Source organism: Mixophyes fleayi, unplaced genomic scaffold (genome assembly GCF_038048845.1).
Source record: "Mixophyes fleayi isolate aMixFle1 unplaced genomic scaffold, aMixFle1.hap1 Scaffold_100, whole genome shotgun sequence".
NCBI classification, from domain to species: Eukaryota; Metazoa; Chordata; class Amphibia; order Anura; family Limnodynastidae; genus Mixophyes; species Mixophyes fleayi.
In genome coordinates, this window is record NW_027445898.1 from 214912 (window position 1) to 230723 (window position 15812).

At 43.2% G+C, this 15812-nt stretch overlaps 1 long non-coding RNA gene across 1 annotated transcript; it reads left to right on the forward strand.

The window, feature by feature from the left end:
- Window positions 1-566: 566 nt before the first annotated feature.
- Window positions 567-10566, forward strand: LOC142112137 (uncharacterized). Its single transcript, XR_012681172.1, has 2 exons — window positions 567-2589; window positions 8969-10566. It is a non-coding gene; the product is annotated as an uncharacterized LOC142112137 (long non-coding RNA).
- The last annotated feature ends 5246 nt before the right edge of the window (window positions 10567-15812 follow it).

Below are 15812 nucleotides of genomic sequence, written 5' to 3' on the forward strand. Positions count from 1 at the left end.
ATTATTTTCAGTTTAAAAAGACAAATTATTCAAGGTTGGCCACGCAGCGCCATGTTCCCATCAACGAAAACATTCCAAGAACATGTAGCAACGTTCTTGATAAGATAAAACCCAAGGACTCAAAGATGGGGACAGCACAAGGATATTGGCGAAAAGCCTGGAAAGAGATAACACACAAAGAAGAAAGAGTTGTTTGATCTTTGATGTAAAACTGAAATATATATTGTTAATTGATTTTCTCTCATTATTTTACTGTCTTATAATTGGTTGTTCAGAATCTATACCCCTAGACTTACATGTATAAAAATAAGCGCTGAAGTGGTCTCAAATTGGAACAGAATAAAGCTGCTCAGCATTATATCATACAGGTGTTGAGTATTTTCTGTTCACCAGTCGACTGAAAACAAAGAAAGATCTGACTGACATTGAAGGTGCTTGATAGAAGTATCGGTGAACCCCGATACCCCAACATTTCTGGGAGCTACGTCTGGGATGCTCCAATATCTCCACACCTGACGCCACACTCCATTGATGTCCAGAGAACTGCTGAACTAAATCCGGTGAGTAAGAAAAGTGTAGATTTCTACCTTCTTACTCAGTTCAGAATTTCTTTGTATGTCTAAGGAAAGTCAGTTGAGGTGATTAGAGGGTATTCTATGAACCCAATGTACAGTCAGAGGAAAGGATAATGAAATGATAAATGTATGGATACTGTAGATTATGATGGATGTAGACAATTTTAGTTAGAAGATAATAAGAGAGGTGTATGTAAGAATTGTACCTGCTGCATTGTTCTGAGAAAATATTCAGGTTGCAAGGGACCTAGACTAGAGTGTGTTACAACTACAAATGCATATTACGGTTTTGTAAGTAATGAAAAAGAACTATATTTTACATTAGGGTGCATTTGAATGAAGAAATACTACATATTGGCCACAAAATCATATGTTACCAGATTATAAACCTATATGTCCATACACTGACTTGAGGGGAAGAATCGGATCAGCCATAAGTGCCAGCCTTTTAATCTACAGCCGATAAAACTCACATCTGGTGTTCCTAGGGCAGACTAGGAGGTAAAGGATTAAAGATACTTATAGTCTGTACAAAGGGGAAAATTGTATTGCCTTATTCCACTTATAAGACATTGTATCCCAGATACTGACAGTACTGTGACCAGTAACCCAGTAAATGGGGGCACAGAACAGTAAGATGCCTACTATAGGCAAATCTATGGATATAATGAAAAAGAGAGAAGGTAGTAAAGCTCTTAAAAGAATTCATAAAGTACTCAAGAGAGCAGGATTTCCCCCAGAAGGGACATTAGACTTAGAGAAATGGTATGGGTTTTATTTGAATAATAAAGAATGGATAAAAAGGCTTGGCTATGAAGGTCAGGTCAATGTGTGGATATGCTAAATGTATGTTTGATCCTGCGCAGCTGAATGAGTGAGATGTGCCCCTCCCTTATTCTGTGTAAAAGATTTCAGTGTGTTGAGATAAGAAGCACTCTGTTTTTTGTTATCTGACAATGTATGTAATGCTGATAAAATATGTCCGGAGTGCTGAGTGATAATAACATGTTGAGGCTAACTTGTATTTAGTCTAATGCTGGGACTTGTAGTTCCACAGCAGTAGGCTGGAAGGTTTCAGCTGATTTTTCTTTCTCTGTATGTGAGTTTTGTCTCCGTCTTACTTCGTGTGAGGGAGATCTGTGTTTGTCTGTCTTGTCTGTTTTTTTTTTTTTTTTTTTGTTTTATAAGAGACATGTTTCAAGGTTAAAGAAGTTGTACATTTTTGTAAATAATATAATGCCTGCCTGCTTAATTCTAAGCTTTTAAAGAGATGCATAACAAGTGTTGAAATGTTTTGGTCTGTCATTACACGATTCAGTGGACGGACAAGTTGGCTGGGGTCCAACAAGCCGTTTCTGTATTTGAACAAAATAATTTTGTTTCTGAAATTTGAGAAAAATAGCTTTCTCTTTAATGAAGTTGAGAATTGTGGGAGTGAGCCTTTACATGAAGATATATATTACAAGCTGTTTTTATCTGTGTGAAAATGGCGCTGATGAATGTTCTCAGAAATAAGGAGGGTTTGTTATGCCCATAAAGAAATTTTACGAGATAAAATGTCGTCTGTGAGCGAGAATTGTGAATATATATTTGTACTTTAAACATGGAAATCACAGAATCTGGAAATATGTGTGAATATTTGGTTTACAAAGAGATGATGAGAAAGGAGTGGCTTTGAACACTCGCCCAGGTCTCGTCACTTTGACATTCCCTGTTTGTGAGATTAGGGACTGCCCCTTTGAGGAAATCAGTTTTTCATTGTATGGAACGCATAGCGTCACAGTTAAGCTACAAAGAGAAACTTTTAAACAAGTGTCGTATTAGCAGCTGTTCAATGTGAATTAATAACAGTTACTGTAATTCCTAGTGAATAAATGTTAATCTCTATGCAAAAGTTTTTTTCTTCACAGAAGCTCTCCAGCTACAAAGCACCCTTTCAATCCAGATTGAATTTATCCAACTTCCAATGAATAGAAGTTTGCAATGTTTTGATCCACAGCTACAACAAACATAAGTAAAAACTAATCAAGAATTTAAAAACCGTAGACTCTGTGTCACTCACCGGACCGTGAGTGCCTCTTCCCGGACATTTAGGAACCGTGGTCGTCCTCCATCCTGAGGGTCTGCGCATGCGCAGCCCTTTCCTATCCTTCAGTGTATGTCCCTTTAACTTAATTGGCAGATCAGGCAACACTCCCTATATTAAGCACCTGTGGTCAACACCACGTTGCCTGATCTTGGAGTCTCATTCCCCATGAGTCTCTGAAGGTGTTCCTGTGTTTCCTCGTGTATTCAGCGCTGCTGATTCCTGTGGTTTCCAAACCACTTCTACCTCTGTGGTTTCCAAACCACTTCTACTCCTGTGGTTCCCATACCACTTCTACCATCAACTGTATCATCGTGACTGTTAGCTGATTCCTATCCGCTGCCTCCGTGCACTACAGTCTTCTAAACCACTTCAACTCTATCTCATATCATTGTGACTGTTTGCTGATTCCTATCCGCTGCCTCCGTGCACTTCAGCCACTCTCCACATCTACTCACCTGTTCATCATCAAGACTGTCAGCTGATTCCTATCCGCTGCCTCCGTGCACTACAGTCTCCAGCTTGCAACTCGTCTGTGTTTCCTCATCGTGACTGTTAGCTGATTCCTATCCGCTGCCTCTGTGCACTACAGTCTCCAGCGTACAACTCGTCTGTGTTTCAACATCGTGACTGTGAGCTGATTCCTATCCGCTGCCTCTGTGCACTACAGTCTCCAGCGTACAACTCGTCTGTGTTTCAACATCGTGACTGTTCGCTGATTCCTATCCGCTGCCTCTGGGCACTACAGTCTTCATCTCATCTCTCCCGTGTTTCCCCGAGACTGCTGCTATTATTGCCATCCGCTCCTCTCCGTGATCAACAGTTCCTGGTCTACTCTGCTCACCCGTGTTCCATCGCTATCTGCACCTGCTGGTTGCTACTGGTTACCTCCGTGTGTCCGCAGAGCCCTGCTGCTGCTGCCAGCGCTAATCGTCCATCTACTGCTGATCCGCTCTCCACGCCTTCCCTGTGTTCCGCTGGTCTCTACCCACCTGTCAGCAGTGGATTCGTGTCTCATCCGCTATCCTGCTGCTAGATCATCACCATTCTCCTGGGTCCTCCAAGATTCCAGTTCCGCGTTCTACCGATTCCTGTGGATTCGGGTCCCTGTTGGTTTACTTACCTGTGCGCTGCACCTACTAGACCTCTGCTTCATCCATCCAGGGACTTCTCATCCTGCCGGCCTCCTGCCGCTCAGGTATCGCTGCACTTCTGTCTGACTGCCTGCTTCTGAACCACGGTATGCATACTTCTCATTGACTGTGCTGGTGTATTGCATATCTTGCTGGACTGTGTTGGTTCTCCTCTGGAGTTTGCTCTCCGCTGAGTCTGTTGCCATCATTGACTATACTATCTTGTTCCGGATTACTTCAAGAGACTTTCCATATTTGCAGTGCTGTTCAGTCATTCATATATATATCTATATTGTGCATATTACTGTGGATCGTGTTAAGGTGCCGTGTTTACCCTGTGTTGCAGTCTCTCCCCGTGCACCTCCTCACTTATATATTCTGTGGTACAACTTGCTAGTAGCAGACCACTGATCCCTGTTTCCAGTATCACCTGTTCCAGTATCCTCTCACATAGCAGTGGTACAACTTGCTATCGCAGACCACTGACTCCCCGGATACCTCCACTTGGATTCCATTCCTTCACTCAGACAGCGGTACAACTTGCTATCCGCAGACCGCTGACTCTCATCACCTCCTCGTTTCTGTTGGACATTCCTCCTCACTATAGCAGTGGTACAACTTGCTATCGCAGACCACTGACTACCCTCACGTGTCCTTGTCCATACAGTTCCTCGTGTACTACTACCTCCATATTACCAGTGTTGCTAGTCATAGACTTTCCTGAGCATCTCATCATCTGCTATTTACTGTTCCGTGATCACCCTGCTACCAGAGTACCCTATTACCACCTATATTGCTCTGGTAAGCCTACCACCTGGTGATCCCTGGGTAAAGACTCCTAGTGCCCGTGACACTCTGCTGAGTAATGATTACCTTGTTTTGGAAAGAGATATTAGAGTTTATGTGCTATTCGCATAGCAAATGCATGAACCAGATGGTTTTTCTGTATGTGCAGAAAGCAAAAGGTTTTTATTTTTATCCTCATAAGAATTTTGAGTCAATCAGTGTTGTAAACGCATTCACTGCCATTATTTACTGTGCTATAATAGTAGTATACTGCAAGTCCTTCTTTGTATCGTGGGTATGGTAATGCATTGATGGGAATTCAATGTTTGTACGGAAATGAAAAAGATTTAAGACTTTATGAGCTATTATCTGTGTTTTTGCATTAGCATTTCTGGGTGATAGTAAGACATTTACACTCTCCACTGAGCAAAACCAAATGTTTAACCAATTTTAAGCTAAAGCAACTTCAGCACCAGCACTGGCTTTGCCAGATTGTGACAGAGCTACTTAAGCACACAAAGTTTAAGGCTTCACTCACAATAATGCCCAACATCGCAGACTGTTTAAGACCAGATTCCTCAATGGCCTTTCTGAAACATATTGTCAACAATTGTTCCTTATAAGACCAGAAGTAGTAACAATGGAAATGCAATCCATGCTCCAAGTCCTAGAAGGTATAGAAGACCGGGAAAAGGAGAAGCAGAGGAAAGTCAAAGACAAGTCCCAAACCGTTCATGTGGTCCAAGAAAATCAAGACTGGAAGGTTCGTACAGACACAAGAGGTGCACCTGAGCAATAAATAAAGGAAAAAGGAAATATGACTCTGCCAGAAATGAAAAAACAAGGAGTTTGTTTCTTTTGCAAACAAAGAGGCCACATGAAAAGAGATTGCATTAAACATAAGAAATGGCTGGAAAGAAGAAATCAACAAGCTACAGACCAACAACTGGCATAGGAAATTGGCACTCCAACGTACCTCCGGCTCACATATAACCAAACTCTGAAAGATGACTTAACTAAAGGCCTAATGAATATCATATTACCCAATGGTCAAGAACGTGAGTGTCTAATTGATACTGGAGCAAGCCACACTGTATTAAGAAAACAGGAGGTACCTCAACAACTATTAACAGAAATTTATTTACCTGCTACAGGCCTAGCAGGAAAAGAAGTAAAACTAACAGAAAGTAAACCAGTTACACTTTTAGTAGGTGAAGAGACAATTGAAGTACCAATACAATTTCTCACTTCCTCATCTTGTCCCTATAATCTGTTGGGAGCAGATGTACTTTCAAAGATACAAGCCAGCATCAAATACACCCCAACTGGAGTAAAACTAACAAGTCAACTCCCATCTCCAGTCCAAGAAGAGCTTACAGCAGCAATCTAGATGCTAGAGCAGATGAGCACATGTCACAAGGATAAGACTGTTAATCTACCAGATTGGCTGAATATAGTACCAGACAAGTTATCGTCCAAAGGAAAACAGGATGTGGGTACACCTAAAGTAAGTCCTGTAAAACTGACACTAAAGCCAGGAACACATCCTGTCTCAATTAAACAGTACCCACTTGCTGCAGCTCAAACCAAAGCAATCTCAGAACAAATACAAGAATATCTACAAATAGGGGTGTTAAGAAAATGTCACTCTCCTTATTCTACACCCCTATTCCCAGTAAAGAAACAAGATGTTGGACAAGGGGGTGCAATACTGGATGGTTTATGACCTAAGAGAGGTCAACAAAAGACTTCTGATCAACACTCCCATTGTACCCAACCCCCACACTTTGCTTAATCAGATACCACCAAATGCAAAATGGTTTTCAGTAATCGACTTGGCAAATGCTTTCTTCTCAGTCCCAATCACAGAAGATAGTCAACTCCTTCTAGCCTTCACCCATGATGGAAACCAATATTGTTGGACAAGACTCTCTCAAGGAGGAGCCACAAGCCTATCAGAATTTTCAGAAGCAATGGCACTAATTCTCCAAGGATGGAGGCCTATCAATCCAACTACTCAACTTATTCAATATGTAGATGATCTCATGATGGCTGCGGAAGCTGAAGAAGAATGCAAAGCAGAAACACTGTCATTACTTTGTTTTCTGGCCGAACAAGACTGCAGAATATCACAAAGCAAGTTGCAACTAGTACAGGAAAAAGTAATATTCTTAGGACATTGTATCTCTGCAGGAACCAGACATCTTACAACTGAAAGAGTTAAAGTTATACGAGACATGAAGACACCAAAAACAGTCAAAGAAATTAGAGCCTTTTTGGGACTCCTCGGATATTGCAGAGAGTGGATTCCCTCAGCTTCAATTCTTATGCAACCACTGTATGAATGCTTGAGGAAACAGGGAACAGAACCGCTCAATATAACTGAAATAGAGAATGCAGTGCAAGCCCTGAAACATGCTATCTCTACTGCACCAGCACTTGGACTACCAGACTATCTGAAGCCTTTCACATTGTTCTGCCATGAGCAGTCAGGACATGCTCTAGGAGTCCTCACACAGAAACATGGAACGAAGCAAAGGCCACTGGCCTATTATTCTGCACAACTCGATCCAGTTATAAGAGGTTCTCCATCATGTATACAAGCAGTAGCAGCAGCAATACTGAAAGAAAAGGTAGCAGATATGGTATTGGACCATGCACTTATTATTCAAGTTCCACATACAGTCACAGAAATTCTTAATCAAGCAAAAACAAGACATTTGTCTGCAGCTAGACTAACTAAATATCAGGTAGCCTTGCTCAGCGCCTCACATGTAACAATTACCAGATGCACAATCCTCAATCCAGCAACCCTGCTCCCCATTGATGATTCAGAAGAGAGGAGTAAGGGGAGTCGCAAAGAAGATGAATCATCAGACAGGGGATATGAGGACCTGAGTGAAGCGTCTGAAGAAGAAACTGAAGAAATACACACACAAAAATTTTCACATGATTGTTTGGAACTTATGAAATTAGAGACTTCAGCGTTGCATAATGTCACTGACACACCACTTTCAGATGCAACCCTAACTCTTTATGTAGATGGATCTAGATACTATGTGGATGGAGTTCCATATACAGGTTATGCCATCACAACTGAGGAAGAGGTGCTTGACTCAGGAACACTGTCTAATGGAGCATCAGCACAAGAAGCAGAATTATTAGCTCTAACTAAAGCTTGTGTATATGCAGAAGGACAAAAAGCCAATGTATATACAGATTCACGTTATGCCTGGGGAGTGGCGCATGACTTCGGTCCCATTTGGAAAAGCAGAGATTTCCAAGAATCAAATGGAAAATCCATCAAACATGCAAACTTGATTAATGAACTGTTTAGAGCATTGGAACTCCCTAAACAAGTGGGAATTATAAAGGTTCAAGCTCACACTAGAGAACAAACTCCAGAAGCAAGAGGAAATAACTTTGCAGATCAAGCAGCAAAAAAAGGCAGCCCTCCAACCAAAGAATACTACATTTCTTGTAGACTCAACAGAAGGTGACACAGACAAATTTCAATTCCCAGACCTACAAAGCCTTAAAGACTTTCAGAAACAAGCAACAAAGGAAGAAAAGAATAAGTGGGAAAAAGAAGGTGCACAGCTTGATGAGCAAGGAATATGGTCAAAAGAAAATAAATGGTGCCTACCAAGAGCCTTATACCCAGTAATGACTCAGATTGCACATGGACAAGTACATCATTCCAAAGAGGCAATGACTAATAGGGTATGGAAAAATTTGATTGCCCCTGGATTTAACTGTGCGGACACAAACTGTGTGGCAGCTTGCTGGATATGTGGAATACACAATTTAGGGCAAAGAGTAAAGACCCCAAAGGCTTTCTATCCCTTTCAGAGACTTCAGATCGACTATATACAACTTCCTAAATGTGGTACCTACGAGTATGTGTTAGAAGGAAAAGCTACTGCTAAAAATACAGCAAAGAAATTAATCTCAGAAGTCATCTATAGATATGGCATACCTGAAGTTATTGAATCAGATAGAGGTACAACCTTTACAGAAGAGATAATGAAGCATGTAATGAAGAACTTGGGAGTATCACAAGCTTTTCACACTCCTTATAGGCCACCAGCAGGTGGGAGGGTAGAAAGGCTTAATGGTGACATTAAATTAAAACTACAGAAAATGATGCAAGAAACCAAAAAGACTTGGTTAGAATATTTACCAATAGTTCTGTTTAACATTAGAACTACACTTATGAAGAGACACAGGTTTAGCACCAAATGAGATACTGTTTGGCACAGCACAAAGAACAGGCTGTTATTTTCCATAGCAACTACAGCATGTACGTGGTGATTTGTTGAACTATGTTGCTTTATTACAGAAACAACTAACTGAAATACATGGTCAAATGTTCTCCTTCATTCCAGACCCTAATTTTGATACAGGTACCCATAAACTGCTATCTGGTGACTGGGTGGTCATAAGAAAGCACATCAGGAGACGTCTTGAACCCAGATATAAGGGTCCTTATCAAGTCCTGTTGACGACTCCCATGGCAGTGAAAGTACAGGAAAAAGACACCTGGATTCACGCATCACACTGCAAAGTCTTCAAATCAGGGGAGTCTTGTTCTGATAAATAGAAATGACTGTCTTATGGTATTGATATGTCTTACCAGAATATTTGTGCCTGAAGTAGGGGTCAAGGCCTCCCTGACCCAGTATGAAACAGACAGATAAGTGACAAATTGCCTATGTCACTGTGAGAAACAGAAGGGGAAGGAGTGCTCAACAATTTGCACTCATAGGAGAATAAACTTTGAAAATGCCTTTGTGAATACATAACCTCATTGGCAAAGTTGTCAGCAATGATTCATTTTGAATATTGGGAATATTGCCATTAGTAGCAAAGGGTTTGGCAATCCAGCTCATTGTATATGTGGTAGAGAAAATTGTTATATGGCTGATTAAGAAATTACTGACACTTGATTGTTGTTCCTGCAGGAAAAATAATGAGCTTCCAGAACCAGTAATGATCACAGAAATTTCTACAAGTTTAATGTCTGAGACAAACAGTGAACATTATCAGCAATGGTCAACAATCAAACCAAAAACCTGCACAGTCTGCAACAAGAGATTGACAGTGACCATCGAGAAACCAGAATGAAAATTGATGTCCTATTCATTAGTGGGACATATTTGTTAAAGAATCTTATTCCATATAGAAAGCAATGAATATCTTGATTCATCCATTGATACTAATTCTTCTTGTACTAACTATAATGATTATATGGAACTGCTACTTAAAATGTAATACAAGAAAGCTTTTGAATAGATATCAGCAAAGTATTCCCCTCTATGCACCGAGATAAAACATTAAGTAGGGAAAGAAAAGTTATGGTGATAAAGTACCAGAGATATGTGCTTAATGAATTCTTGTTCTAATCATATGGGGTCCTTATGATACCATATGTTTAAATGTAGGTACTAACTGTCTTCTGCTGAGTATCGCCATGACTGATAGGTAGAGGTTAATAGTTGATATTTAATCAAAGAGGGGAATGTTAGAGTGGAATTGTATGATTATTGATTTAATATCTATCATGTGCTAAGCTTTAGATGCTAATATGTTATGCTATGACTTTAAGAGAAATTAAGCAGATATTATTTTCAGTTTAAAAAGACAAATTATTCAAGGTTGGCCACGCAGCGCCATGTTCCCATCAACGAAAACATTCCAAGAACATGTAGCAACGTTCTTGATAAGATAAAACCCAAGGACTCAAAGATGGGGGCAGCACAAGGATATTGGCGAAAAGCCTGGAAAGAGATAACACACAAAGAAGAAAGAGTTGTTTGATCTTTGATGTAAAACTGAAATATATATTGTTAATTGATTTTCTCTCATTATTTTACTGTCTTATAATTGGTTGTTCAGAATCTATACCCCTAGACTTACATGTATAAAAATAAGCGCTGAAGTGGTCTCAAATTGGAACAGAATAAAGCTGCTCAGCATTATATCATACAGGTGTTGAGTATTTTCTGTTCACCAGTCGACTGAAAACAAAGAAAGATCTGACTGACATTGAAGGTGCTTGATAGAAGTATCGGTGAACCCCGATACCCCAACAGGTCCGACTCAGCCTCCCCATCAGGGTTTACGCACATAGCTTTGTTCAGCAATATTGGCTGCAGAGTTTCCAAATTTACGCTTGTCTGCATACTTAGTCTACCTGTCACTTTCCTCCCCATACCCAGTTGCTTCACTAGGCAGGTTCCCGATTCTTGGCCCCCCATATTAATCTTCATATGGGGTGGCTCAAGGATGGCAGGTTCACTCGGGCCAATTCCGGGGTCCACATCCATTACCCTGTCTAGGGCCGATTCTTGCACAGACTCTGCGGTTAGTCCATCACTTTGTAGGTTCCTAGCTCCGGCCAAGCTGGTATTAGGCCTCACGCCAGAAACATCTTCCATACTGGATGATTTAGACCCAGAAGCCTGGGGGCTCTCCACCTCTCCTCCCCCAGGATCCTCCATCTACAGCTGGGATAAGTATCAGAACAAAGTCCAGTTACTGAGCACTCTCCAAAACACGTCCTTCCTCAGCGGCTGCTGGCACCAGACTTGCCCTCCAATGGGTCCTCGTTAAAGGATTTAAAGTGTACTCATTCCAATTACAGGGCCTCGAAAGAGTCCTGTATTGTTATTTTTCGTCACTACCTCCCCGAGTCGGGAGTGGGTAATTTGCGCGCCTGCTGCCTTCCTTGGATGTGGTAGCCGTTTCTCAGGCTCCCTCTCCGGAATCGAACCCTGATTCCCCGTTACCCGTGGTCACCATGGTAGGCGCGGAAAGTACCATCGAAAGTTGATAGGGCAGACATCCGAATGTATCGTCGCCGTCACGGGGACGTGCGATCGGCCCGAGGTTATCTAGAGTCGCCAAAGCGGCCGGGGGCCGGCGGGCCCGGGCCGAGGCCCGGAACACCGCCGGGGCGCCCCGGATTGGTCTTGGTCTGATAAATGCACGCATCCCGGGGGGTCAGCGCTCGTCGGCATGTATTAGCTCTAGAATTACCACAGTTATCCAAGTAACGGGTGGAGCGATCAAAGGAATCATAACTGATTTAATGAGCCATTCGCAGTTTCACTGTACCGGCCGTGTGTACTTACACGTGCATGGCTTAATCTTTGAGACAAGCATATGCTACTGGCAGGATCAACCAGGTAGCTTTCCCTCCAGGAATGGGGGGGGGAGCTGAGGGGGTAAGCCTCTGGGGAGGGGGGGTGTCACAAATCGGGATCTTAGCCGCACTTACCTCATCCGCCGCTGTCATATCACGGCTACCTGGGTCCCTTCTGGTCATCTGCAGCATTCCCGTTCTCCACACCTTCATTTGTAAACAAACACATACTGTCTGTCCTGCTGCATGGGCGCGGCCATCTTGGATGCAGTCAGGTGATCAGTGCAAACCAACCAGATTCAGAAGCTGTGATCACATGAACTGATCAGCCAATAGTTGTTTGGGACATCCTATTTAAACCTGCTGCTGTGATCTGTTCATTGCCAGAACAACACACTTCTCTCCAGAGGATAGTTCTTGGCTCCAGTGTTCCTGACTGCATTACAAGTGCAGTAATCCTGTCTGCACTCCTAAGTGCAGTGTTCCTGACTGTATTACAAGTGTAGTGTTCCTGACTGCATTACAAGTGCAGTGTTCCTGACGGCATTACAAGTGCAGTGTTCCTGTCTACATTTCCAGACTGCTAATTCCCCTGCTATATTCTACAATCAGCACGAACATGAGCAAGAAGTTCACCCAGGCTGCTAAGTTCTGTTTCACTCCTGCTCCAGCTAGTCCCAAGGGTCCCGAATCGGATCAAGAAATTCAGACGACCGTGACAGTTTGTTCTGGCCTAATGGATCCGCTAGGGGAACATACCCCGAGGGAGGACTCTGTCCAAATATTAGCTGAACGCATTGAGAGACAAGAAACTAACCAGGGGCAAATTTTGAGATTGCTGCAGGATGTTTCTACACGTATGGATACCTTGCAGTTATTCCGCAGTCAACCATCCCATACTCCGCCTGAGCCAGTAATACCTGCTTCACTACTTACTTCATCCAGCCTCCATCTTCCCACGCCAGCTAAATACAATGGCGATCCGAAGAATTGCCGCGGGTTTCTCAACCAGTGTAGTATACACTTTGAATTACAACCCGGAAATTTCCCCACTGCACGTACCAAAACTGCTTATATTGTTTCGCTACTATCAGGGCAAGCTCTGGCATGGGCATCACCGCTCTGGGAAAAATCTGACCCAATTTTATTTGACATTGATAGCTTCCTGTCTACCTTCCGCAGAATATTCGACGAGCCTGGAAGAACAACGTCAGCCGCTTTAGATATTCTGCGCCTTCGGCAAGGGCAGCAGTCTGTGGGCCAATATGCCGTTCAATTTCAAACACTTTCCTCTGAACTATCTTGGAATAACGATGCTCTTGTTGCGGTTTTCTGGCAGGGCCTGTCTGACCACATTAAGGATGTATTAGCGTCTCGGGACTTACCTACAACGCTAGACCAATTGATTACCACCTGCAATCGGGTTGATCTTCGGTTCAGAGAAAGAGCTCTAGAAAAGAGGAAGCTGAAACGGGTCCGTGTACCGTCTCCTTTCCCTGAAGGACCCATGCAATTAGGCAAAGCACGTCTTTTACCCACCGAGCGAGAACGGCGAGTTAGAGAGAAACTTTGCTTATACTGTGCCAGTTCCGGACATCTGTTACATCATTGTCCTCGTAAGCCGGGTAAACACAACCTCCTAGCTGACGATGAGGAAGTGAGCCTAGGAGTGGCTCTTCGCTCCCCACAAGGCAAGGACTGTATTTTCCCAGTCACTCTGAAACACGCTCAAGGCTCCCAATACATTTCAGCCCTGCTGGATTCTGGAGCAGCTGGGAATTTCATGTCTGCCAGATTAGCTGCTGAACTAGCCATTCCACTAGAGAAAATTCCAGTGACCATCTTTCTCTCTGCGGTTGACGGTAGCCGTATTCCAGGGGGTACCATTACGCATCAGACTTCTCCAGTGACGCTCCAAATAGGAGTTCTGCATTCCGAGTCTCTTACCTTTTTGGTCATCCCAGAAGCCACTAGCCCTGTGGTTCTCGGGTTTCCATGGCTTCAAACGCATAACCCCCATATTGACTGGTCGACTCCACAAATCCTGGCGTGGGCTCCAACTTGTTTCGGGTCCTGTTTACAACGTGTTCTTCCAAATTGCTCCACCTCTGATAAGGAAGTTTTGCCAGTTCCTTCTGCCTACCAAGAGTTCACAGACGTTTTCAGTAAGCAGGCCGCTGAAACTCTACCACCTCATCGGGATTGGGACTGTCCCATTGATCTTGTTCCGGGTAAAACCCCACCGCGTGGCAGAGTCTACCCTCTTTCTATCCCTGAGACAAAATCTATGTCTGAATATGTAAAAGAGAACTTGGAAAGGGGCTTTATTCGCCCATCCTCTTCACCGGCAGGAGCCGGGTTCTTTTTTGTAAAAAAAAAAGATGGTGGATTACGTCCCTGCATCGATTACCGAGGTCTCAACGACATTACCATCAAGAACCGGTATCCTCTGCCCCTCATCACAGAGTTATTTGACAGAGTCAAAGGTGCGCAAATATTTACGAAGTTGGATCTCCGCGGGGCCTACAATTTGATCCGTATCAGGCGTGGCGATGAATGGAAAACCGCCTTTAACACCAGGGATGGGCACTACGAATATCTTGTCATGCCATTCGGTCTGAGCAATGCCCCAGCGGTTTTTCAGAATTTCATAAACGAAATCTTTCGGGACTTACTGTACCATACTATTGTGGTATATTTGGACGATATCCTCGTTTTCTCCTCTGATATCCAGTCCCATCGCAGACATGTTAAAGAGGTCCTCAGCCGTCTCAGAAGGAATAAACTGTATTGCAAGCTTGAAAAATGCACCTTCGAAGTTGAATCCATTCCATTCTTGGGGTATATCATCTCGGGCACCGGTCTCCGTATGGACCCAGAGAAGGTGCAAGCTATTCTTAACTGGCCTCAACCATCTACACTAAAGGCAGTACAGCGATTTCTGGGATTTGCTAACTACTATCGAAAATTTATTCGTGGCTACTCTACTGTAGTAGCACCACTCACCGCCCTCACCAAAAAAGGAGCTAATCCTGCCAAGTGGTCTGAAGAAGCCCAATCTGCTTTTCAACTTCTGAAACAAGCATTTATTTCTGCTCCCATACTGAGGCAACCAGATTTAACCTGTCCATTCTACTTGGAAGTTGATGCCTCATCTGTCGGAGTAGGGGCAGTTCTCTCCCAAAAACCAGCTGATGAGCAATGGCATCCCTGCGGGTTCTTCTCCCGAAAATTTTTACCAGCTGAACGAAATTATGCCATAGGGGACAAAGAGCTGCTTGCCATCAAATTGGCGCTTGAAGAGTGGAGACATTTACTTGAGGGAGCTCGTTATCCTGTCACAATATACACGGATCACAAGAATCTGCTCTACCTTAAAACTGCACAGTGCATGAATCCACGTCAGGCCCGATGGGCACTATTCTTTTCTCGATTTGATATCCATGTCACCTTCCGTCCCGGTTCCAAAAATCGCAAGGCCGATGCTCTGTCACGTTCTATGGTAAAAGAAGAAGATTCCATCATTGTGGATCCACGGCCTATTATCAGCCCACTCAGCATCGCAGTCAGTAGACCCGACAATACACCTCCCCAGGGGAAAACTTTTGTTCCTGAGAATCTGCGTAAAAAATTGCTCCAATGGGCACATTGTTCCAGATTTGCCGGTCATGCTGGCATCCGCAAAACTCAATCTTTCATATTGAGAAGCTACTGGTGGCCTACGCTTCATCAGGATGTTCAGCAATTTGTTTCCGCATGTGGCAGCTGTGCCCAACATAAAAGTTCAAGACAATCTTCAGCTGGTCAACTTTTGCCTCTGCCTATTCCCACCAAACCCTGGACCCATATTTCTATGGACTTTGTTTCCGATTTGCCCAATTCTAATAATTTCAATACCATCTGGGTCATCGTTGACCGATTCTCTAAAATGGCGCATTTTGTTCCTCTCCGTGGACTCCCATCAGCACCTATCCTGGCTCAGCAATTTATAAAGGAGATCTTCCGTTTGCATGGGTGTCCTGAAGAAATCGTCTCAGATAGAGGAGTTCAGTTTGTGGCGAAATTCTGGAGATCCTTGTGCCAAG